Source organism: Pristis pectinata, chromosome 1, assembly GCF_009764475.1.
Source record: "Pristis pectinata isolate sPriPec2 chromosome 1, sPriPec2.1.pri, whole genome shotgun sequence".
Lineage (NCBI taxonomy): Eukaryota > Metazoa > Chordata > Chondrichthyes > Rhinopristiformes > Pristidae > Pristis > Pristis pectinata.
The window spans coordinates 11,071,591-11,097,426 of NC_067405.1; the positions used below are offsets into that span (position 1 = coordinate 11,071,591).

A 25,836-nucleotide genomic window follows, 5' to 3' on the forward strand; every position below is an offset into this window, starting at 1 on the left:
TAGTTGTGGTTCAAGAGACTGATACTGACCCTAGAACAGTATTGAGCCTGACAATCCTGCATGGTACTGTGAGTTAATGCACTGCTCTTTCAGATGAGTCATTAGATTCTGCCTTTGTGTGCCCTCCTAGGTAATGAGGATTTGAGAGCTTGGTGTTCTGGCTCTGCAGGGCAGATCTCTAAAGAAACAGTTGCTTTAAACTTTTTTTTTCCTTTGGCAATCTGGCTCACTAACAGTAATATAATTCTGAAAAGCAGTCTTTCAATTGCTGTTGGACCATCATTATAAAAAAAAATGTAAGGTGCTCAAAGCCTGTGTTCAGCTTTTATTAACTGGTATAATCCACAGGGTATAAACCTGGGGAGGGACGGATAACTTTGATGGTTAGAGTTTGCAATAATTGAACCAAGGATCTTTGTTACTTAAACTTGTGAGCAAAGCAATTTATGCCCACATTGATTAATTCCATAAAGGAGCTGCTGAAGTCACGACATGTAGATAAGTTTAGGGTGTATGTTACAGCATGAGTCTACTGCTGAAACATTATTGGTTTTATCTGTGTAATTTTAGTGTTTAACTCAGTGTTATAGTGCTTGAGTTGGAAAAAATAACTGGTCCAGAGAGATTCTGTATTCTTGTATCTACTGTAGGGCTGGTTTAGGATTCTGAGAGTACAATACTGGTATTACCTTATCTTTCCAGTAGACATGCATGTTTAATAAACTATTTGAATTTCTCCTTGCATGGGATATGCACAGATGAAAAATAATCCCAAACAAATGGCAAGAGGGTGAAATTCTTTGGCCTTCATGAGCTCCATTCAGTCACCCCCAGCACTGATTGTGTCTCTGATGCTATATGACTGTGATGCTGCTGCAAGGAAGTTCTTCATTGCACCTGTGCGCACATGTACTCATGCATATGACAATAAACTCGACTTTGACTTTGGAGTTATAACTCCACTGTACTGTGGATATGTTTTTACTGACCAAGCTTTTTTATGCACTGTTTATTGTTATTAACCCATATGTTTAGGAGAGGAATTATTGCCTAAGTTTCACAAACATTTGATCATCACTAACAAAATCCAAAAGACATGTCTTTATCCAAAAAGTCATTGGAACAAATATTGAAGAGTCAGTTAAAAGGAGGCTGGATGTTTCTGGAGGGAGAAACAAATATAAGATTACGCTACAGAATCACAGAATGGATAACCACAGTTACAGCACAGAAGGAGGCCAGTCAGCCCATCGAGTCTACACCAGCTCTACATAAACCAGTCCAGTTCATCGTACACTCCAGCCCCCTCTCCATAATGATGCTTTCCTTTCCAGCTCAGTTTTGAACATTACAATTGAATCTGCTTCCACTACTGCTCCTGCTTGTACATTTCAAACTCTAACCATTCTCTGTATATAAATGAGCCCTACCCTGGTATGGTTACTTGATGGAGGGTGAAGACAAGCTCATGTCAAACATCTATGACCAACAGCCCATTTTTGTGCAATACACTTTGCATAATTCTGTATCAGATCTGGCAGACATTGCTCATTCCCCAGAGTGGAACAGTATGTCTCACAAAACATCTACTTTATAGTCACCAGTAAAACCATTTCACTTCAGCAGGCATCAGATGCATCATTCACCTAAGTGCTTTGGGACGACTCCTTTACTTAATTTTAGCTTTCTACGCTTTATTTTCCATCAGTGTATAAGTATCCATGGTGATAGAGCTAGATCCTTCATTATAATATGAGCACCATGTTGCTAAATGATGCAAACTGGTTTGCAAATCACTGGACAATGCTTCCTCCTCAGAACAAAACAGAAAGGAAGGGTAGTACTATTGACGTCCCTTTCTCAGCAGACTGTGCTACAGTTTTAGCCAATGTTATTTTCAATCTCTCCATAGCCATGATCCCCTTCCTTTTTGACCTTTAAACACTCAACCCCTTCCATCCCTCTACCTTTGGCCAGCTTTACAGCCCCTGCGCCACTTGTGCATCCCAAATTCAAATCATCCCTCCACTAATGACGTGCTCACATGTGCCTGGCACCTAAGCACCTGAGTTTGTTCCATTAGCCCTCTTTCTCTTCCTTTAAGTCACTTTCGCATTACCTGTCCTGGTATCTGCCCAACAAACAAAATGCTGGAGGAACTCAGCTGGTCAAGCTGCATCTGTCAAAGGAAATAGACAAATAGAAACTTAGCATGTCCCCTTTGACCCTCACCAATTTTTATTGATGCACCATAGAAAGCATCCTATCCAGATGCATCACAGCTTGGTACGGCAACTGCTCTGCCCAAGACCACAAGAAACTGCAGAGAGTTGTGGACACAGCTCAGCACATCATGGAAACCAACCTCCCCTCCATGGACTCTGTCTACACTTCTTGCTGCCCTAGTAAAGCAGCCAACATAATCAAAGACCCCACCCACCCCAGACATTCTCTCTTCTCCCCCTCCTATCGGGCAGAAGATAGAAAAGCTGAAAGCATGTACCACCAGGCTCAAGGACAGCTTCTATCCCACTGTTATAAGACTATTGAACTGTTTCCTAGTACAATAAGATAGACTCTTGACCTCACAATCTACCATGTTATGACCTTATTGTCCACCTGCACTTTCTCTGTAACTGTAATACTTTATTCTGCATTCCATTGTTTTATCTTGTACTACCTCAATGAATTGAACGATATGCGAGAAGTTTTCACTGTACCTCGGTATATGTGACAATAATAAACCAATTTGCAAATTTTTACCAATGTACAGTCAATGTTTTGGGTTGAGAAAACTCTTCCAGTTTTATTCTGTAATGAAAACCTAGTGTTACAGTTAATTGAAGCTTCTGTGTAATGGTGTAATCAGAGAAATATAACAATCAAAACTTAGTTAATTAAATTTTCTGTGTAATCACGTATGCAGAAAGGAATCCCAGAATTGTGTTCGGGTAGATCAGCTTGGTCTGGTCTTCAGTTGCAATAAATCACTCATTGTTTAGACACCAACTCCATGTTGCCTTTCTCATTCACTCCTACACCTGCATTAAGTACCCCATGGAGAGATAGGCAGACAGTTCTGATGAACAATCCTGGACTTGAAACATTAACTATTTATCCTTCCACAAATGCTGCCTGACCTGCTGAGTGTTTCCAGCATTTTCAGAGGTATATACAGAGTCCACGGAGGGGAGGCTGGTTTCCGTGACGCACTGGGTTGTGTCCACAACTCTCTGCAGTTTCTTGCGGTCTGGGCAGAGCAGTTGCCATACCAAGCCATGATGTATCCACATAGGATGCTTTCGATGGTGCATCGATAAAGGGAGAATCACAAAACATTTTGTATAGTTTTCTAAGACTTCAAGATATAGATCAAATGGAAAGTTGGGCAGAGCATTAGCAGATGGAATTTAATCCTGGCAAGTACAAGGTAATACATTTTGGGAAGTCAAATAGGGGTAGGATAAATACAGTGAATAGTCAGATGCTAAGGAATGTTGATGATGAGAGGGACATTGGGTTTCAAGTCCATACCTTCCTGAAAGTGGCAGCACAGGTCGATCAGGTGGTGAAGAAAACCTACTGTATGGCGTTCTTGCCTTCAAAGGTCGCGGATTAGAATATAAGAGTTGGGACATTATGTTACAGTTTTACAAAGTTTATTGTGTTCCTTTTAGGTTGCCACATTGTGGGAAGGATTTGATTGCACTGGAGAGAGTGCAGAGGAGATTCACCGCAATGATGCTTAGGATGGAGAACTTCAGTTATTGGGAGAGATTTGATGGACTGGGATTGTTCACCAGAAAGAAAGAGGCTGAGGGGTGACCTGAGGGAAGTATATAAAATTATAAGAGGCATAGATTGAATCGCCAGTCAAAATCTTTTTCCCCTGGTAGGGCGTAGATTTAAGGTGCGAGGAAGGTGTTTTAAAGGGGACATGGTGGGTAATTTTTTTCACAGAGTGGTTGATATCTGGAACATATGCCTGAGGAGATCGTGGATAGAATGGTATTGACCTAATGCAGGCAATTGGGACTAAATTTAGATGGGCAAAAAAGCTGGCATGGATGTGCTGAGTCAATAGGCCTGTTTTTGTGCTCTATGGCTCTAAGGGACAAAGGTAACATTCAAAAAAAGATTTGAGACTAGTTTTGCGATGGTGTCAGGAAAAAATGAACTCAGTCTAGGAATGAAAAGATTAGGTGGTGAATTTGTGGAACTCCTTGCCACGTACAGCAGTGGAAGCCAGATCAGTGGGGGCGTTCAAGGAGGAGATAGATATCTAAATAGTCAGGATATCAAGGGATATGGGGATAAGGCTGGTAATTGGGATTAGAATAGTGTTTTTTTTTCTTCTTCCCCCATTCCCCATTTCTCATTTCTATTTCCCTTTCCTTGGAGCAGACTCGATGGGCCGAATGGCCTGCTTCTGCTCCCTTGTCTTGTGATCTTGTGACATAATTATAGGAGAGTGTCGTAAGTTGACAGTAGAGAAGAGGAGGTACAGAGGAAATTTGCCAGGGTGCTGCCTGGAATCGAGAGCATGGCTTATGAGGATAGGTTGAGCAAGCTAGGAATTTTCTCCTTGGAGCGAAGGAGGATAAGAGGTTACTTGACAGAGGTGTACAAGATAAGAGGTATAGATCAAGTGGACAGTCAGACTTTTTCCCAGGGCGAAAATAGTTCACACGTGGGGGCATAATTTTAAGGTGATTGGAGGAAGGTATAGCCGGGATGTCAGAGGTGTTTTTTTTCCCCAGAGTGGTGGGTGCGTGGAATGCACTGCCAGCAGAGGGTGTGGAGGCAGGTACATTAGGGACGCTTGAGACTCTTAGATAATCACAAGGAATCACAAGACAAGGGAGCAGAAGCAGGCCATTCGGCCCATCGACTCCGCTCCAAGGAAAAGGGAAAAAAAGAAATGAGAAATGGGGAATGGGGGCCATATGAATGATAGAAAAATGGAGGGCTATGTGGGAGGGAAGGGTTAGATAAATCTTAAAGCAGGGTAAAAAGCTGGCACAACGTCGTGGGCCGAAGGACCTATACTGTGTGTTATGTTCTATGTCTCGATTTGTGGCAAGACCAGCACCACAGGATGTCAATGTAAATTAGGTGTTAAGAATTCAATTGACCAGAAGACCATAAGACTATGAGATATAGGAGCAGAATTAGGCTATTTGATGCATCGAATCTGCTCCACTATTCAATCACGAGTGTTTTTTTTTCTCTCAACCCCATTCTCCCACCTTTTCTCCATAACCCTTAACCCCATTACCAATCAAGAATCTATCAATCTCTGCCTTAAATACACCCAAGGACTTGGCCTCCACAGCCCTCTGTGGCAATGAATTCCTCAGAATCACTATCCTCAAGCTGAAGAAATTCCTCCTCATCGTAGTTCTAAAGGGACATCCCTTTATTCTGAGGCTGTGCCTAGACTCTCCTAATTAGACACTTGTTTACATAGAAAGTGGTTTGTTTGTGAAACTTGTCACCATAAAAAAAATTGTAGAAATGCATTTAAGGGGATGCTTGGTAAACAGGGAGAGAAAAGGAATAATGGGATTAGGAGAACAGCTAGAGGAGATGATTTTGGCCTTCAAACACCAGCATTAGTCTGTTGGGTAGACTAACATGTCTTTGCGCTGTAAGTACTCTGCAGTAGTTTGTATATAGTACCTTTGTCATGGGATAACAATTCACTGTGCTTCACTCGTGGACAAATCTGTCCACAACCCCAGAGGATATGATGCTCAGAAGTTTGACCAAAGGGCTGTTCAAGGATGAGTATGTCCTGAAAGGGGGTCAAATTTTGGAGAGTGGTAGGGGATTGGGTAGGGATTTAATCGAATAGGCCCAGACAGTAGAAGGCTCCACTGTTGTAGGTGGGATAAAGTAAAAATGGGGTGTGCATGGAGCAGTCATGAAAAGAGGGTTTGCCCAGAAAACAGGAGAATCAAGTCCGTGTTTGCGTCCAGTCGAGATGAAGGTTCTCGACCCAAAACATCAACTGTCCATTTCCTTCTCTGCTGTCTGAGCCACTGATTACATCCAACAGCTTGTTTTTTTCCATTCCTGATTTCAGCATCTGCAGTCTCTTGTGTCTCCAAGCCCAGGTTTGTGTTCATCCTGGACATGCAGGATCCAGCTGCCCTGACAGTGAGCATACATCAGGGTTCTGATTGAAAAACACGATGTTGCTGGAGGAACTCAGCAAGCCAGGAAGCGTCCGTGGAGAAAAACAGGCAGTCAACGTTTCGGGTCAGGACCCTTCCTCGGGACTGAAGATAGGAAAAGGGGAAGCCCAATATATAGGAGGGAAAAGCAGAGCAGTGATAGGTGGACAGAAGAGGGGAGGCGGGATGGGCACAGGGTTGTGATAGGTAGATGCAGTTAAGAGATAGTGATAGGCAGGAGGAGGGGAGGACAGATCTACGGGGGGGGGGTGGGGGAGGATTGGGTCAAAGGTAAGGAGAGAGGAAAAAAAAGGGCTAGGAAAGTGAAGAAAAGAAGAAGCATGGTCCGGGGGGGGGGGGGGGTGTGCGGGGGTTACCTAAAGTGGGAGAATTCAATATTCATACCATTGGCACATGAATGAGAAGAAGATAGAGGGACATGGGCATTCTGTAGGTAGAAGAGAATAGCAATGCCCACACAACATTGTGGGCCGAAGGGCCTGTTCTGTGCTGTAGTGTTCTACGTTTTATGTTCTATGTCGTTAGGCTGCTTCACTCATGGACAAATCTGTCCACAACTTCAAAGGATGTGATGCTCAGAAGTTTGACTAAAGGGCTGCTCAAGGATGTGGCCTTTGAGCATGTCCTGAAAGAGGGTGCTGCTTGGCCTGCTGAGTTCCTCCAGCATCATTGTATTTTTCACCTAGTTTCCAGCATCTGCAGTCCTTTGTTTCTCTAGGCTTCTGATTGCATGCCTAAACTTCCAAGTTTAGTAAGTTTCAATAATCAGGTAAAGATTTCACATTTTAAAAGTGAGCAGTTATTGGATGTGAATTACTGAAACAAAAAAATTGTGCCTGTGGCAAACCCGGTAAACAACAGGCCAATTTACTACAAAGAAAATCTGTGGTTCAATTGCATTGCTTTAACTCACACTCGTGTATTTTCCTACGATTTATCCTGTGTGGAGATACTGAATCCCTTCTTTGGGACGAGTCCTCCTGATGTCTCAGAATAGAATCAGGTTGTGGGTCCAGATTGATCAAAGTATTGTTTGAGTGGGGAGAAATTACTCGTTTTGAATGGAGAGTGTTATCCAATAGTCGGTTATAGGCTGCCAGATAACTAACATGGCCTCCAACTGGACTGTCCTCTCCATAGCTTTCACTCTTGAGCTCCTATTCTTCAGTCAGACCTTCCTCAATTTCTCCCTTTTTGATGTTTATGCTCCTGTGAAATATTTTTCGTAAGTTTAGTAAGGTCCTATATAAGTTTAATCATGTCACTTTATTTATGGTATCATTATGAAAGAGATCCAAAGTTAGAAATAGGCTATTCAGGCCCACAAACTTGCCCTACCAGTTAAATATATTGCGACCAATCTTCACCTCAACTCCATTTTTCTGCCTTTGTTTAATATCTGTCTAGATCCCCTTCCACAATAATAATTTGGTGGTTCCAATACCAACATCCTTTTGATGAGCAAATCCCACAATTTTGCCAACTTTTATGTGAAACAGTGTTTGTTAATTTTACTCCTGACTTATCCAACTCATTGTTATAAATCTGCACTCTTTGTTCTGGTTTCTCAATTCGAAGATAGCAGTTCTATAATATCAAATTCCTTTGATGTTTTAGCCTCGATTTGACTACCCTTCATTCCTCTGAACTCAAGGCATGTTGATGTGATGTTCCTCACATTTTATCTCACAAAGCCCTGGTGTTAACATGAAAGGAATAGTTGCTTAATCGATGGGGAAAAAAGAATTGATTTCTTCTTGTGATTTTAAATTGTAACCAAAGCTCATCGATTGTGGACGAAATTGTCAATAGTTTCAGAAGCATCCACCAATCCATACATGGGATATTAGCATTAATTCTCAAGTAATAAATATTTCTTTGTTTTCTTACTCTGCAAAAAGTGATTATTACATGTGCAATTCTCAGAGGCACTCCAGTAAGGGAGTGATTATTAATGGCGTTATGTTGGACTGATCCAGCCCTTAGTTTATTTTCCTTCCCCTACTTGTAGGCCTTCACAGGAAACTCCAATGCAGACACTGTTGTACACCACAAGTTGCAAAACTCCATCAAAGCCAGATTCCTTCGCTTCATTCCTCTGGATTGGAATCCCAATGGAAGAATCGGAATGCGGGTTGAACTTTACGGTTGCTCCTACAGTGAGTATCGAGCTTCAAAAATTGAACGGTTGTGTATTTGGCATCTGCAGGAACACGTTGACAAGCCTAGGCTCATGTTATAATGGTGTTTACAAGGTGAATAGAGTTATAGAGTAAAACGGCATGAAAACAGGTCCTTTGACCCAACTCACCCATGCCGATCAAAGTACCCACCTAAGCTAGTCCCATTTGCCCTTGTTTGGACCATATCCATCTAAATCTTTCCTATCCATGTACTTATCCAAATATCTTTTAGATGTTGTTAATATACCTGCCTCAACCACTTCCACTGGCAGCTCATTCCATATATGCACCACCCTCTGCATGAAAAAAATTGCCCCTCAGGTCCCTTTTAAATCCTTCCCCCCTCACCTTAAACCTATGCCTTCTAGTTTTTGGTTCCCTTTCTCTGGGAAAAAGACTGTGTGCATTCACCCTATTTATGCCCCCCATGATTTTATCTACCTCTCAGTCCCCTACATTCCAAGGAATAAAGTGTTAGCTTACCCAGCCTCTCCCTATAACTCGGGCCCTTAAGTCCTGGCAACATTCTCGTAAATCTTCTTTGCACTCTTTCCAGCCTAATACCGTATTTCTTATAACAGGGTGACCAAAATTGTACACAATACTCTAAGTGTAGCTTCACCAACGTCTTGTGAATGGGTAATCCACTTGACATGTTAAGATAATTGAAGGTTTACTGATGGAGGGAAATCATTTCCTCTGGTGGTAGAGTCTTGAGTAACTTTAAATTTAGAGTCAGGAAGATGTCAGGAATAAGGTGACCATGTTTCCATTGACTTAATACAGGACACCATCCTTTGAAAATTGGGAAGGAATACCCCAACCAAGCATCCAATACCATCCACATTTCCTTTAAGTGTAATTATTGAACAATGCAGCAATGAAATACAAACCATCCATCCAAAACACTAAAATCTCTGCTAATCGTTGCAACATTATTAAGATGTAAATATGGCAGTACTTGCAATTATGCAGCTGTTGCTGTTTAGAAGGGTTGGCCATCCACCATCATGCTGCCTGTTCTGCAATAATACCTGTGAGCTGTATTTTCATTTGAAGCAATCTTTTGTAATGTCTGTATACCCTTCAGCAGGTCATCATTAAAAGCTGTGCAGTCACGGTCAGAATTTACCCTCTCAAAAAATAAGTCTTCATTATCGAAGCACTGAGACACAGATTTTCAAGTGACCAGTCTGTATTCATTATTGACAATGTTCCTATAGTCATAGAGTAGTACAGCATGGAGACAGGCCCTTTGGCCCAACTTGTCCGTGCCAGCCAAGGTGCCCACAAGGTGCCAGCTAGTTCCGTTTGCCTGGGTTTGGCCCATATCCCTCAAAAACCTTTCCCATCCATATACTTATCCAAATGTCTTTTAAATGTCATCATTGTATCTGCTTCAAGTACTTTCTCTGGCAGCTTGTTCCACACATGCACCACCCTCTGTGTGAAGAAGTTGCCCCTCAGGTCCTTTTTCAGTCTTTCCCCTCTCACCTTAAACCTATGCCCTCTAATTGTAGGTTTCCTTTCCCTGGGGAAAAGATTGTGTGCATTCACTCCATCTGTACCTGTCATGATCCTATGCACCTGTATAATGTCACCCCTATGCTTCCTACATTCCACGGAATAAAGTCCTAGCCTGTCCGACCTCTCCTATAACTCAGGCCCTTGAGTGCTGGCAACATTCTTGTAAATCTTCTCTGCACTCTTTCCAGCTTAATGACGTCTTTCCTATAACAGGGTGACCAAACTACAACTGCAACGTAACGTTCCAACACTTACACTCATTCCACGGGAGCTAAGCTACTAGGTAGACACAATATGAACTCAAGCGCTTTTGCTAGATCTGAATATTCCACCACATTTCTGTCCACCTCCTGCATGACATTGTGTCCAAAAATCAGTATTACTATCAATTCCAATCAGACATCATTTGGGAGACTACTGGCTTTGCACTTGCCCATTCATTAAAAATATGACTTCCTTTCTTTTTCAATCTTTTTTATTAAGTTTCAAATTAATTTCAAATTAATATACATAACATTAGTGATTATACACATGGTGCGAAGCGATCGGGATAACAATAATAACAGTTGACATATATGCTCACAGGGAGTGAAATATATAATCTGAACCTCCCACTCTCTTATTAAGTGAGCATGATACAAAAGAATTTGAAAAGAAGTTTAATTATATGAAAAGAGAACCCCCAAATTAGAAAAAATATTAATAAACAAAAGTAAACCAACAACTTCAAGAAAAAAAACTGGACTGATATTTCTTCGGTTAAAAAGAACATTATTATGTCGTTAGCTCCGCTCCTCTATATTCAAAGGTTATTGAAAGGGATTCTATAAAGGTCTGCTTATATTATGTGGAAGTACTGAATAAATGGATTCCAAACTTCCTCAAATTTAAGTGAAGGATCAACAGTACCACTCCTAATTTTTTCTAAGTTTAACCATGCTATAGTTTGAGAAAACCACTGAAAAGTGGTGGGAGGTGTTGGATCCTTCCATTTGAACAAAATGGATCGCTTGGCCATTAATGTGACAAAGGTGATCATACGACGAGCAGAAGCAGATAAATGGCGAAATTCCATCATTGGTAACCCAAAAATTGCAGTAATAGGATGAGGTGGTAAATCAATGTTCAATGCAGCTAAAATAATGTTAAAAATGTCTTTCCAATATTTTTCCAAAAGGGGACAGGACCAAAACATATGTGTCAGGGAAGCCACCTCTGAATTACATCTGTCACATATAGGATTTACACAGTGATTAAAAAAAAATGACTTTCACCTATTAAATTTAGGGTGACAATTTTACTTGGCTGCATAGAATATCATTGTCCTCTGGTATGTTCCTTCAGAAGCCCCATTTGAACTTTTCTGTGCACTAAAACGATGGGTTTCCACAAATCTCAACAGCATCATAGAATTCCCCTTCAATAGTTTCTCCAATGTGCACCAAACAGTGGAAGGGTATCTCAAAAACCAATAAAATTCTGTGTAGCGTTAGTCCAAGAGCCGGGAACTGTGTGTTGCTGTGTCTAATAACTTAGACTAGTCAAAACTTACAAATCTGCAAGTTGTTCAGTTCTTCTACGTGAACAGTGTAAATGCAAAGCACCCTAAGTCAAGTGGAAGACAGTCAGCTGATGTTTATAGACAGTTATGAACAATGTCAATACCGTAACCGGTACCAAATATCTCTTCCCCCAGTCTGATCTGCAATTTTCACCATGCATTGATTTTTTCCTTCTTGCTTGTTTAGTCCCACCAACATTTATATTTCCTGCACAATGTCCAATTAGCCTCTTACTAAGATGAGTTTTCTCAATTAGTGGATGAAGAAATCCAAGTTCCAAGTCAGATGTTTTGCTTTGCAGAGAAGTAAATTCCATGATTTTGTGTTCATCCTGTCATTGGAAGAAAATAATGTACCACGATTAGGAACATCATATGATCCCCTTTGATTGATGAATCCAAGCTAAATGAGAGAAATGAGCCCTCCTTTAAACCACCCAGTTGCCTCTCATTGACAATGCCGCCAGTATGTTGCAGTTGGTTGCCTTGGATTTTTGGGCAGAAATTTTGGTTGGTAAGGTGTTTTTAATCAGCTGTGATTTACTGTTGCTAGATCTGAAGTTGTATCTGTGGTGCACGATGGTGCAACATAGATATAGTTCTCTCACATAAGCCTCTTCCGTGTTTTGATTTGCAAGAAGTGTGAAACACATCGAATTACACGTTCACTTCATTCAATGTCCATGTATTTTTGTCTGAAGGCGCTGAGCAATCTTTTGGCTGCAGAGGGACTGAAGACATAGAAACCTTGCAAATAAGAGTAGGAGTTGGAATTGGTTTATTATTGTCACATGTACTGAGATACAGCGAAAAGCTTTTGCTTTGCGTGCCATTCAGACAGATCATTCCATAAATAATTATACTGAGATATTAAAAAGAAAATACAAGGCAGAATATTGTGTAATATTTACAGACAAAGTGCAGTGCAGGTAGATAAGTAAAGTGCAAGGGCCATGACAAGATAGATTAGGAGATCAAGAGTTCATCTATTAGCGCATGAGAGGTAGGTTTAAGAGTCTGATAACAGTGGGCTAGAAGCTCTCCTTGAGTCTGGTGGTACATACTCTCAGGATTTTGCCTGACAAGAGGGTGGAGAAGAGAGAATGATGGGGGTGGAGGGGTCCTTGATTATGTTGGCTGTATTCCCGAGGCTGTGGAAGCGGGAAATGGAGTAGGCCATTTGCTTTTCGAGCCTGCTCTGCCATTGGATATGATCATGACTGATCCTCTATTTTAATGCCATCTTCCTTCTCTCCCTCCATGAACCCTGATGCCTTTGTCTAGAAATCTACTGTGCTCCTTAAATATATTCAGCTAGTGGCCTCCACAACCCTATGTAGCAGAGAATTTCACAGGTTCACCTCTGAACCCTCTGAAGAAATTTCCCCTCATCTTAGTCAAAATATCTTACCTCATATCCTAAAATTATACCTTAGATCCAAGAAAAACCAAGGGAACAAGATGATAAGAGGAATAGAACGAATGGACAGTCAGACTTTTCCCAGTGCGACAATGGCTAACACAAGGGGACATAATTTTAAGGTGATTGGAGCAAGGTATAAGGGGGATTTCAAGGGTAAGTTCTTTACACAGAGTGGTGGGTGTGTGGAATGCACTGCCTGCAGAGGTTGTGGGGGCAGATACATTTGGGACATTTAAGAGATGCTTAGATAGACACATGAATGACAGAAAAATAGGGGGCTATGTGATAAGATAAGATACCTTTATTTGTCACAAGTACATCGAAACACACAGTGAAATGCATCTTTTTGCATAGTGTTCCGGGGGCAGCCTGCAAGTGTCGCCACGCTTCCGGCGCCAACATAGCATGCCCACAACTTCCTAACCTGTACGTCTTTGGAATGTGGGAGGAAACCGGAGCACCCGGAGGAAACCCAGCAGATACGGGGAGAACATCTTACAGCGGCAGGAAGTGATCCCAGGTCGCTGGCGCTGTAAAGCGTTACGCTAACTGCTACACTACCGTGCCTGGTTAGATAGATCTTAGAGCAGGATAAAATGTCGGCACAACATTGTGGGCTGAAGGGCCTGTACTGTGCTGTAGTGTTCTATGATTCTATGATAAGGAAACATTTTCCCTCCATCCAGCCTGTCGAGCCATATCATTCTTCTGAACTTTAGTGAATACAGGCCAAGCTGGCTGAATCACTCAGATGATAGTTCCCACCACCCCAGGAACCAATCTGGTGAATTTTTGTTGTAATCTCTCAATGGCAAGTATATCCTTTCTTAGTAGGGGATGTTACCTCTACACATCTGACAAATGATACCGTTGTTGCCAGCAATTGATGTGTCTTTCTTTAAAAGCATAAATTCTTCCAGAAGGTCCTTGTTAAAAGAACAGACACACTTCTGTGACACTTCTGCAGTGTTTACAAGGATTGCAGCCCCCTGCTCTTATATAACATGGCTGCTCAGTGCCAGGTCTGTCACCACTACCTATTGTAAAATAGACTACCATATCTATGTTATAGTGATTGCAACACAATGTTATTTTTACCTGGCATTTCAGAACACCTTTCTGCCCATGTACACTGCATATTTTAATGTAGGAGCATAGTCTTTTGGTAAAATGTTCGAGTGCTTTATTGTGGAGTATGACAGGCATCAGCAGTCAAAACATTTGGGACAGTTGTTATTTCTTAAGAAAAAGTCAGGACATCTGCATGGTGGCTTATAAGAAGATACAAAAACTTGAAAGCAGGCACTACCAGACTCAAGGAAAGCTTCTATCCCGCTGTTATAAGACTATTGAACTGCCCCCCTTGTACGATAAGATGGACTCTTGACCTCAGTCTACCTTGTTATGGCCTTGCACCTTGTCTGCCTGCACTGCACTTTCTCTGTAACTGTAACACTTTATTCTGTATAGTTTTATTGTTTTCCCTTGTACTACCTCAATGCACTCATATGATGAAATGATTTATACAGGTGGCATGAAAATCAAAGTTTTTCACTGAACCTTTGTATGTGTGACAATAATAAACCAATTTACCAGTTTTTAAGTTTAAGTTTATTTTCATGGGCCTTCGTACCCAGGGTGTAAGTGCCATGAAATTAGCTTTTTGCAGTAGCAGCACAGGACATTACAAACATAAGTTACATAAACTTAAATTAACATAAATTATGCACATAGGATCACCAAAGATCGGAAATACTTTTACCCCATAAGGAGTAGTGGAAATTTGAAACTCTCCCTCCAAAAGAAGGCTGGAAGGAAAACTGCAATGTGCAAATTTTTGTTCAGCAGGGTTTATGGAATGGAATTAAGCTGTAGATTTGACTGAACATTGGGCTGGGATTGAGGGGCTGAATTGCCTCCTATTCCTGCAATACTCCTGACTGGGGTGAAAAAAAATCCTTTTGTTACTTCTGAGTTGCGTCAATTCTGTTTCCTGTGATTCCGCAAGCATCTGATAAATTTGGTCTCGGACACAATCTTATTAAAGCATAATTGAAAGGCAGTTGTTTATATCATCGTTGACAGAATCAAATATGTTCTTCAGTGAAGGTCGCAGAAAAATCAACTAATCCTTCTTATCGGTCTTAGTGCCAGTAACAAGGTTACAGAAAGCAAAGGATCTGGGATAAACTCCCCTGAATGTGAGATAATGATCTGAGCCCTACACTGTCCTCAGGGTAATATTCTCTTGATGTGCAAAAAGAAAGATTAGGCATAAGCAGAAACTAGTTTTTTCCTCACCTCTTGAACTCACACTTTGGAGGGTTGTTCACATTGGATCAGAGCTGTAAAGCATTGTGATAATATTGCCAAACCTCATCAAAATGAATGCTATTGTGGACAGGGCTTTTTGCATTGAGACACAGCGCACGGAAACAGGCCCTTCAGTCACCGAGTCTGCAACAACCAACAAGCATCCATTTATATTAATCCTACACTAATTTCATTATAACCTCTCCACATTCTTACCAACTCCCCCCCCCACCCCCCACCCCCAGATTCTACCACTCACCTACACACTAGGAGAAATTTACATTGTCCAATTAACCTCGCATCTCTGTGATTTTGTCACTGTGCCTCTTTCCTTCCGCAGCCAGAACCACCTCTTGTCGGCTCATGCTTCCTTCTTTTCTCTGGCTCTTATCTGTCCCATTGCCACCCCTGTATAGTTAGAACCATCCCTGTTCATGGCCAAACCAGATTGTTTGGAAACGAGGCAAGAGATTCGACTTTAAGATCAACTTTAATCACTTTGCCATGCCATTGTCACACTTTCTCCACCCCACATTGAATTCTTCTTTTTAAAATTTTATTTACGGCGTGGTAACAGGCCCTTCTGGCCCAACGGGTGTGCGCCGCCCATTTTAAACCTAAATTAACCTACCCATACGTCTTTGCAATGTAGGAGGAAACCGGATCACCCAGAGGAAACCCACACAGACACAGGAGAATGTACAAACTCCTTACAGACAGCGACGGGAATCGAACCCCGATCGCTGGCGCTGTAATAGCGTCGTGCTAAATGCTACGCTACCAATTCTTCTGCTGTTGAAACCCTCAGCTATACCCTTATCTAGACCATGAATTATTCCAATTCATTCCTTGCACTACACACATCTTCAATGCTCAATAAACACATGCAGAGCTCAGTTCGTTCCATTCTACTGCATAATTACAGCACCAGCGACCCGGGTTCAATTCCAGCCGCTGTCTGTGAGGAGTTTGTATGTTCTCCCCATGTCTGTGTGGGCTTCCTCCGGGTGCTCCGGATTCTTCGCACATTCCAAAGATGTACAGGTTAGGAAATTGTGGGCATGCTATGTTGGCGCCGGAAGTGTGGCGACACTTGCAGGCTGCCCCCAGAACACTCTACGCAAAAGATGCATTTCACTGTGTGTAGATATCTTATCTTATCTTAATAATCCTGTCTGGGGTGAGTGGGGTCTTTGATTATGTTGGCTGCTTTACTGTGGCAGCAAAAGGTGGAAACAGATTCCATGGAGCGGAGCAGAGTTTCCATGATGTGTCCACAGCTCTCTGCAGCTTCTCATGGTCTTGGGAAGAGCAGCTCCCATACCAAGCTGTGATGCATCTGGATAGGATGCGTTCAATGGTGCATTGATAAAAATTGGTGAGGGTCTAAGGGGACATGCCAAATTTCTTTAGCCTTCTGAGGAAGCAGAGGCACTGGTGAGCTTTCTTGGCCATGGTGTTTACGTGGTTGGACCAGGACAGGCTATTGTTGATGTTCACTCCTAGGAACTTGAAGCTTTCAACCATCTCGACCTCAGCACCATTGATGTCAACAGGAGTATGTGCACCACCCCTCTTCCTGAAGTCAATGACCGGCTCTTTTGCTGACATTGAGGTTTTTGTCATGACACCATGTCACTACGCTCTCTATCTTCCTGTCGTTATTTGAGATTCAGCCCACTACAGTGGTGTCATCTGCAAGCTTGTTGATGGAGTTCTACTCTGAATCTGGCCACACAGTCATGAGTGTATAGGGAGTAGAGTAGAGGGCTAAGGATGTAGCTTTGTGGGGCACCAGTGTCGAGGATAATCGTGCTGGAGGTGTTGCTGCCTATCCTTACTGATTGTGGTCTGTAGGTCAGGAAGTCAAGGATCCAATTGCACAGGGAGGTGCTGACTCCCAGGTCCAGGAGTTTGGAGGTGAGTTTGCTTGGAATTATGGTTTTGAAGGTGGAGCTGTAGTCAATAAATCGTAGTCTGATGTAGGTGTCTTTATTAACCAGCTGCTCCGCCAATTATGTTTCTTCCCAACTACCCCCAGAATCTACCAATCACCTGAACACTAGGAGCAATTTACATTGGCCAATTAACCTGGCAACCCACACCTCTCTGTGATTTTGTCGCTGCACCTCCTTCCTTCTACAGCCAGAAGAACATCTTGTCAGCTCATGCTTCTTTCCTCCTCTGCTATTCCAGTGCAGCCATGTATTCCTTCTCTGGTTCTATCTGTCCCATTGCCACCCCTGTATTGTTAGAACCATCCCCATTCATGGCCAAGCCAGACTGTTTGCAAACAAGGCAAGAGATTTGACTTTAAGATCAACTTTAATCACTTCGCCATGCCATTGTCACACTTTCTCCACCCCACATTGAATTCTTTCTTTCTTTCTTTTTCAATCTTTTTATTAATTTTCAAATTAGTACAAAATAATATATATAACATTAGTAACTATACACATGGTGCAAAGAGATCAGGATAACAATCATAACAGTTAATATATATAATCACAAGGAGTAGAAAAAAAAGTAATCTAGACCTCCTGCTCTCTTATTAAGTGAACAAATACAAAAGGAAAGATTGAAAAGAAATTAATTGTATGAAAAAAGAACCACCAAATCAAAAAAAATATAGATAATAAACCAAACAAAAACCAAAAACTTCAAAAGAAAACTGGACTGATATTTCTTCAATTAAAAAGAAAACAAACATTATTATGTCATCAACTCTGCTCCTCTGTATTCAAAGGTTATTGAAAGGGCTCTGAAAAAGGTCCACTTATATCATATGGAAACATTGAATAAATGGACTCCAAACTTCCTCAAATTTAAGTGAAGGATCAACAGTACCACTCCTAATTTTTTCTAAGTTTAAACATGCTATAGTTTGAGAAAACCACTGAAAAGTGGTGGGAGCTGTTGGATCCTTCCATTTGAACAAAATGGATCGCTTGGCCATTAATGTGCCAAAGGCGATCATACGACGAGCAGAAGCAGATAAATGGTGAGATTCCATCATTGGTAATCCAAAAATTGCAGTAATAGGATGAGGTTGTAAATCAATATTCAATATAGATGAAATAATGTTAAAAATGTCTTTGCAATATTTTTCCAAAAGGAGACAGGACCAAAACATGTGTGTCAGGGAAGCCACCTTCGAATTACATCTGTCACATATAGGATTTATATGATGATAAAAATGGGCTAACTTGTCCTTGGACATATGGGTCCTGTGAACCACTTTAAACTGTATCAAAGAGTGTCCAGCACACATTGAAGATGTATTAACTAATTGAAGAATTTTCTTCCATGTCTCAGTAGGTAAAAGTATCTGGAGTTCTCTTTCCCATTCATTCTTAATTTTATCAAGTTCCTGTGAACGTATTTTCATAATCCGATCATAAATTATTGCTATCAGGCCCTTCTGATAAGGATTAAGACCTAAAATTTTTTCCGTCGTTTCAATTTTATATGTTGTTGGAAAAGAAGGTAAAGTAACTTTTAAAAAATTTCTAATATGTAAATATTGAATTCTTCTGCTGTTGAAACCCTCATCTATATCCTTCATGTAGCATGAGTTATTCCAAACCATTCATTGCACAGCACTCAGGATCTTCAATCCTCAATTAATTGGTAATTAGTTTATTATTGGCACATGTACCAAGATACAGTGAAAAACTTTGTTTTTCATGCCATCTATACAGATCATTTCACAGCATAAATACATTGAGGAGTACAAAGAGAAAAACAATAACAGAATGCAAAATATAGTGTTACAGTTACAGAGAAAATGCAGTGCGGGCAGACAAATAAAGTGCAAGGGCCATGACGAGGTAGATTGTGAGGTCAAGAGTTCATCTTTGTCGTACAAGAGGTCCATTCAAAAGCCTTATAACAGTGGGATAGAAGTTGTCCTCGAGCCTGGTGGTACGTGTTTTCAAGCTTTTGTATCTTCTGCCCAATGGAAGGGGGGAGAAGAGAGAATGGCTGGGGTGTGAGGGGTCCTTGATTATCTTGGCTGCTCAATCAGAGCTCAGTTGGTTCCATCCTCCTCCATACTAATTCTGTTTCGCCTGCGCTCGCTGACCTACATTGGCATGACATCAATTATAAGTTTCTCATCCTTATTTTCAAATACCTTTATAGTTTTCCTCATGATCTCTGGAGACGCCTTCAATCCCACATCTCTTCTATGTATCTGCTCCTCCATTTGGGCTACTCTATACCCTTAATCTTAATCAGCTCTGACAGCTATATCTTCATCTGCCATAAACTCTGGAATTCCTCCTCTCAACCTCCCCACCTCTGCTGCCCCACTTGACACTTCTTAAAACAATTATTTGGCAATGTTCTCCTGGAACCCTGTGCAGCCCATTGTCAAATTCTGTCTGAGAACATTGCTACAAAGTGACATGGGAGCGTTTTGTTACGTACAGGTGGTTTGTTGTTGTTTGAAGACTAAAAGACTGTGGATGCTGGAATCTGAAGCAAAAAAACAATGTTGGGAGGACTGAGCCTGTCAGTCAGCATTTGTGGAAGGAAAAGGCGTAAATTGATGTTTCAGATCAGAGGAGTTAGAATCAGAATCAGATTTATTATCACTGACATATGACGTGAAATTTGCCATCTTGCAGCAGCAGTACAGTGCAGAGATGTAAAAATCTATAAATTAAAAAAAATAGTGCAGATAAAAAGAAACGATGAGGTAGTGTTCATAGGTTCGTGAAGTACTCAGAACAAAAGTCTGATGCAGGAGAAGAAGAAGCTGTTCCTGAAATGTTGAGTGTGGGTCTTCAGGCTCCTGTACCTCCTCCCTGATGGTAGTAACGTGAAGAGGGCATGTCCTGGATGGTGAGGGTCCTTAATGATGGATGTCACCTTGAGGCACTGCCTCTTGAAGATGTCCTCGATGATGGGAGGGTTGGAACTTTCATGGAAAAATACAAACAACGTTGGGAATTTCAAAGTCAATGTCAAAGTCAAGTTTATTGTCAAATGCACAAGTACACATATGCACAGGTGTAATGAAAAACATATTTGAGGCAGCATCACAGGCACATAGCATTGGAGACACAACATTCACAAGAAAAACATGAATTAAACATAAATTATACAAAATTATACAAGAAAGAACAGAACAAAAACAAAATCCATTGTAGTACAAAGTAGTCAAAGTGGTCATAGTGTTGCTATACTGAGGGAGTGATTAGGGTTGTGCAGATTGGTTCAAGAACCAAATGGTTGAAGGAAAGTTGCTGTTCTCGAACCTGGTGGTGTGGGACTTCAGGCTTCTGTACCTCCTGCCCGATGGTATCTCCAGGAAGATGGCATGGCCCAGATGGCAGGGATCTTTGATGACAGATGTTGCCTTCTTGAGGTAGCGCCTAATGTAGATAGCACCGATGGTGGGGAGGGATGTGCCAGTCATGTATTGGGCAGACCCCACTACTCTCTGCAGCTTTTTATGTTCCTGTGCATTCGAATTGGTGCAAATGGCCAATCATACAAGTGAATCCAGAATGATTTCAGATGAAAGCATCATCCATTTCACGCTGAGAGGAGGGAGTATTTCTTCTCTCAGAGAGTGCTGAAACTCTGTATGCAGACTTGTTGGATATACTTGAGGTTGAGGCAGATAGATTTTTGGACTATAAGTGAGTTAGGGCTTATGGGAAATGGGTAGGAAAGTGGCAATGAGATCACCATCGGATCGATGGTATTATTAGGCAGGCTTAAGGGGGTCTATTGTCTAATCCTAATTCTTATGTTCTCTCTCTTTCTGCTTCTTCAGTACAAGACCATAATACATCAGTCATCATACTTTCAATAGTACATCTGTAGAAGTCTGTTAGAGGTCTGCTGATGTTCACAACTAATTACAGGACCTCCTCAGGTTATAACAGGGTCCTGTTCTGAGAACTGTTCATAACCTGAATGTTTTGTGCATCGGAAATGTGGCCATCCACCAATAGATTTAAATAAAAATAAAGGCCAACCAAGGGCATCGTGTAGTTAAACCAGGGCGGTCAACTCCACCATTCAGATATTGCATGAACCAAGTAACTACATGGCAGAAGATGCCTACAGCATTGTAGCAGCCCGCAAATCCATCCCTCCTGTCTCCCAAACACTTGATCGTATGTTTAGGCTGTACATAAATCAGGTGTTCATAACCTGGGGAGGACCTGTATTCAGTATTTGTGAGGAAGCGGAGAGAGAAAGAACGTAAGAATTAGGAGTAGACAATAGACCCCCTTGAGCCTGCCCCAATAATTCAATAATACTGTCGATCTGATGGTGATCTCATTGCCACTTTTCCTACCCATTTCCCAAAAGCCTTAACTCTCTTATAGTCCAAAAATCTATCTGCCTCAACCTCAACTATATCCAACAAGTCTGCATACAAAGTTTTAGCACTCTCTGAGAGAAGAGATACTCCCTCCTATCAGCGTGAAATGAATGATGCTTTCATCTGAAATCGTTCTGGATTCACCTGTAAGATAGGCCATTTGTACCAATTGTAGGTTTTCTTCATCTCAAAATTCTTAATCTCTCCAAAGAGATCTGTTTGTAACTGCAAAAAAAAAAAATGCTATGGGTATAGGATCATTGGTTATAAGCACAAAGAATCATTAAACAAACAGCCTTCTGGAGGAACTCTGAGGTTCGAGCAGCATCTGTGGGGGGGAAAGGAATTGTCGACATTTCGGGTTGAGACCCTGCATCAGGACTGAGAATGGAGAGGGGGAATAGCCAGTAGATAAAGATTGGTGAGTAGATAATGTTGTTCCATTATTTAAGAAGGGAAATATGGAAACTATCGACCAGTGAGTCTCATGTCAGTGGTAAAGAAGTTACTGGAGAGGATTCTTAAGGATAGGACTAATGAGCAATTGGAAAACCATGGCCTAATTAGGAACAGTCAGCACGGCTTTGTGCAGGGCAAGTCATGCCTTGCTAACTTGATTGAGCATTTCGAGGAGTTGACGAAGGTGATTGATGAAGGGAGAGCTGTGGATGTTGTCTACATGGATTTTAGTAAGGCATTTGACAAGGTCCCTCATGGGAGGCTCATTCAGAAGATTAAGATGCATGTAATTCACAGTGAATTGGCTATTTGGATTCAGGAATTGACTTGCCTATAGAAGATAGAGAGCAGTGATCGATGGGACTTATTCTGGCTGGATATCCGTGACTAGTGGTGTTTCTCAGGGATCTGTACTGGGTCCTCTGCTTTTGTGATGTATATAAATGACCTGGATGAAAATGTACATGGATGGGTTAGTAAGTTTGCAGATGATACGAAGATTGGTGGTGTTGTGGATAGTGTAGAAGACTGGCAAAGGATACAGTGGGATATGGTTCAGTTACAGATATGGGCAGAGAAATGGCAGATGGAGTTTAACCCAGCCAAATGTGAAGTGTTGCACCTTGGGAGATCAAACGTAAAGAGACAGTACACTGTTAATGGCAAGACCCGTAACAATGTTGATGTACAGAGGGATCATGGGGTCCAAGTCCATAGCTCCTTGAAAATAGCTACACAGGTTGATGGGGTGGTAAATAAGGCGTATGGCATGCTTGCCTTTATTAGTCAAGGAACTGAGTTTAAGAGTCGGGAGGTTATGTTGCAGTTTTATAAAACTCCAGTGAGACCCCACCTGGAGTATTGCATTCAGTTCTGGTCAACTCATTACAGGAAGGATGTCAAGGCTTTGGAGAGTGTGCAGAAGAGGTTTACCAGGATGCTGCCTGGATAAGAGGGCTTGTGCTCTAAGGAGAAGTTGGGTTGTTTTCTCTGGAGTGGTGGAAGCTGAGGGGAGACCTGATAGAGGTTTATAAGATTATGAGAGGCATAGATAGAGTACATAGCTGGTATCTTTTTCCCAGGGTTGAAATGTCTAATACCAGAGGGCATGCATTTAAGGTGAGAGGGAATAAGTTCAAAGGAGATGTGTGGGTCAAGTTTTTTATGCAGAAAATGGTGGGTGCCTGGAATGTACTGCCTGGGGTGGTGGTAGAAGTAAATACAATAGAGGCGTTCAAGAGGCTTCTAGTTAGTCTCATGATTACCATATTATCATCTAGATGATAATGTGGTAAATTGGATCAGCAAGTTTGCTGATGATACTAAGATTGGAGGCATAGTGGACAGTGAGGAAGGCTTTCAAAGCTTGCAGAGGGATCTGAACCAACTGGAAGAATAAGCTAGAAAATGGCAGATGGAATTTAATGCAGACAATTGTAAGGTGTTGCATTTTGGAAGGACAAATCAAGGCAGGACATACACAGTAAATGGTAGGGCACTGAGGAGTGCAGAGGAACAAAGAGATCTGGGAGTTCAGATATATAATTCGCTGAAAGTGGCATCGCAGGTAGACAGGATTGTAAAGAAGGCTTTTGGTATCCTGGCATTCATAAATTAAAGTATTGAGTATAGGAGTTGGGATGTTATGGTGAGGTTGTATAAGACATTGGTGAGGCCAAATTTGGAGTATTGTGTGCAGTTCTGGTCACCTAACTATAGGAAGGATATTTGTAAGATTGAAAGAGCGCAGAGGAGATTTACTAGAATGTTGCCGGGTCTTCAGGAGTTGAGTTACAGGGAAAGACTGAACAGGTTAGGACTTTATTCCTTGGAGCACAGAAGAATGAGGGGAGATTTGATAGAGGTTTACAAAATTATGAGGGGTATAGACAGAGTTAATGTGAGTAGGCTCTTTCTACCTAGATTAGGAGAAATAAGTACGAGAGGACATGGCTTTAGGGTGAAAGGGGAAAAGTTTAGGGGGAATATTAGGGGAAACTTTTTCACTCAAAGAGTGGTGGGAGTATGGAACGGGCTGCCATCTGACGTGGTAAATGCGGGCTCACTCTTGAGTTTTAAGAATAAATTGGATAGATACATGGACGGGAGAGGTCTGGAGGGTTATGGACTGGGTGCAGCTAAATGGGACTAGCGGAATACCATTTCAGCACAGACTAGAAGAGCCAAATGGCCTGTTTTCTGCGCTGTAGTGTTCTATGGAATGTGCAGAAAATGGAGGGATATGGATAAGATAAGATTCCTTTATCAGTCACATGTATGTCAAAACACACAGTGAAATGCATCTTCTGCGTAGAGTGTTCTGGGGGCAGCCTGCAAGTGTTGCCGTGCTTCTGGCACCAACATCACATGCCCACAACTTCCTGTGGGAGGAAACCGGAGCACCTGGAGGAAACCCACGCAGATATGGGGAGAACGTACAAACTCCTTGTAGACAGTGTCCAGAATTGAACCCAGGTCTCTGGTGCTGTAAAGTGTTATGTTAACCGCTACACTACCAGGCCTGTGCATTGTGTAGGCAGAAGGGATTCATTTAGTTGGGCATTTGATTACTAATTTAGTTAGTTCGATACAACATGGTGGGCCGAAGGGCCTGTTCCTGTGTTCTGTTTTCTATGTTCTCTGTTCTATGTATGATCTATATTCTCTGTTTTACATATGCATTACATATGCTCTATGTTCTCTGTTTTGGGCAGACGAAAGAGCACCTCAGCATTGGCTGTATCTCTCCAATGCTTTGAACAGCCTGATGTAGGTATTCCAAGACTCAGAAGTATATAGATGGGCAGGGATCATTGCCCAGTAGACCAGAACCGGAAGATTTCACTTTTATCTTGCATGATAACTAATGGTCTCTTAATTTATCTTACCCATTGTCATTTGAATTATACATTATATGTTTTATTCATTACCAGCCCTGCATCTTGTTTTACAGATTGAACTATTCTTTATCATCCTGGTTTGCTCTGTTGTAGACTGAGCTAGTCCTTATCTGGGACCCTCACACTAATTGTCTCGCGTTCTGTTAGAAACGTCTCCTGCTTCAATGAGAAGGTCTTTTAGATGCACCAACCCTCCTTTGTCCTCTGTGTCTTAATCGGTGTTCTGCCCCTAACTTGCTCGTTTCGAGTCCCGCTCTTCATCAGCATGTTCCTGATAGATTTCACGTACATTTCAAATACCATCCTTCGTTAGCACATCCTTGCTAGATTTAATGTAACTGTTCTGTCCCTGGTTATCTGTCTGTTTCAAACATAGCTCTGCAATTTTAATTAGTTGCCTGACCTTCACAGTCTGCAGGTTCTAAACTTCATCCTGCTTTGCCATATTCTTTGCAGTTAATATAAGTTTTGGACTTAACTGACCATCATGTTTTGCCTCTTGTCACACCATTTTATAGTTACTTTAACAATCTTTCAAACACTGTTCTATAACTATCATAATATTAAAATGCCAAGACATATTCAAAAATTTTAAATGAGTTAATTTATTTAATATATTTTATTATTGGTTTAAACTGTCTTTTACATTCCCATGAAAGCTCATGGTGTTAGAGGCAAGGTGCTAGCATGGATAGAAGATTGGCTGACTGGCAGAAGGCAAAGAGTGGAGGTAAAAGGGTCTTGTTCTGGATGGCTGCTGGTGACTCGTGGAGTTCTGCAGGGGTCAGTGTTGGGACCTCAACTTTTCACTTTATACCTTAATGATCTGGATGAAGGAATTGAGGTCTTTGTGGCCAAGTTTGCAGAGGATACAAAGATGGATGGAGGGACAGGTAGTGTTGCAGAGGCAGGCAGACTGCAGAA

At 41.6% G+C, this 25,836-nt stretch overlaps 1 pseudogene; it reads left to right on the forward strand.

The window, feature by feature from the left end:
* The window catches only part of LOC127572767 (contactin-associated protein-like 5), a 991,970-nt pseudogene that overhangs the window by 397,176 nt on the left and 568,958 nt on the right, over positions 1 to 25,836 (forward strand).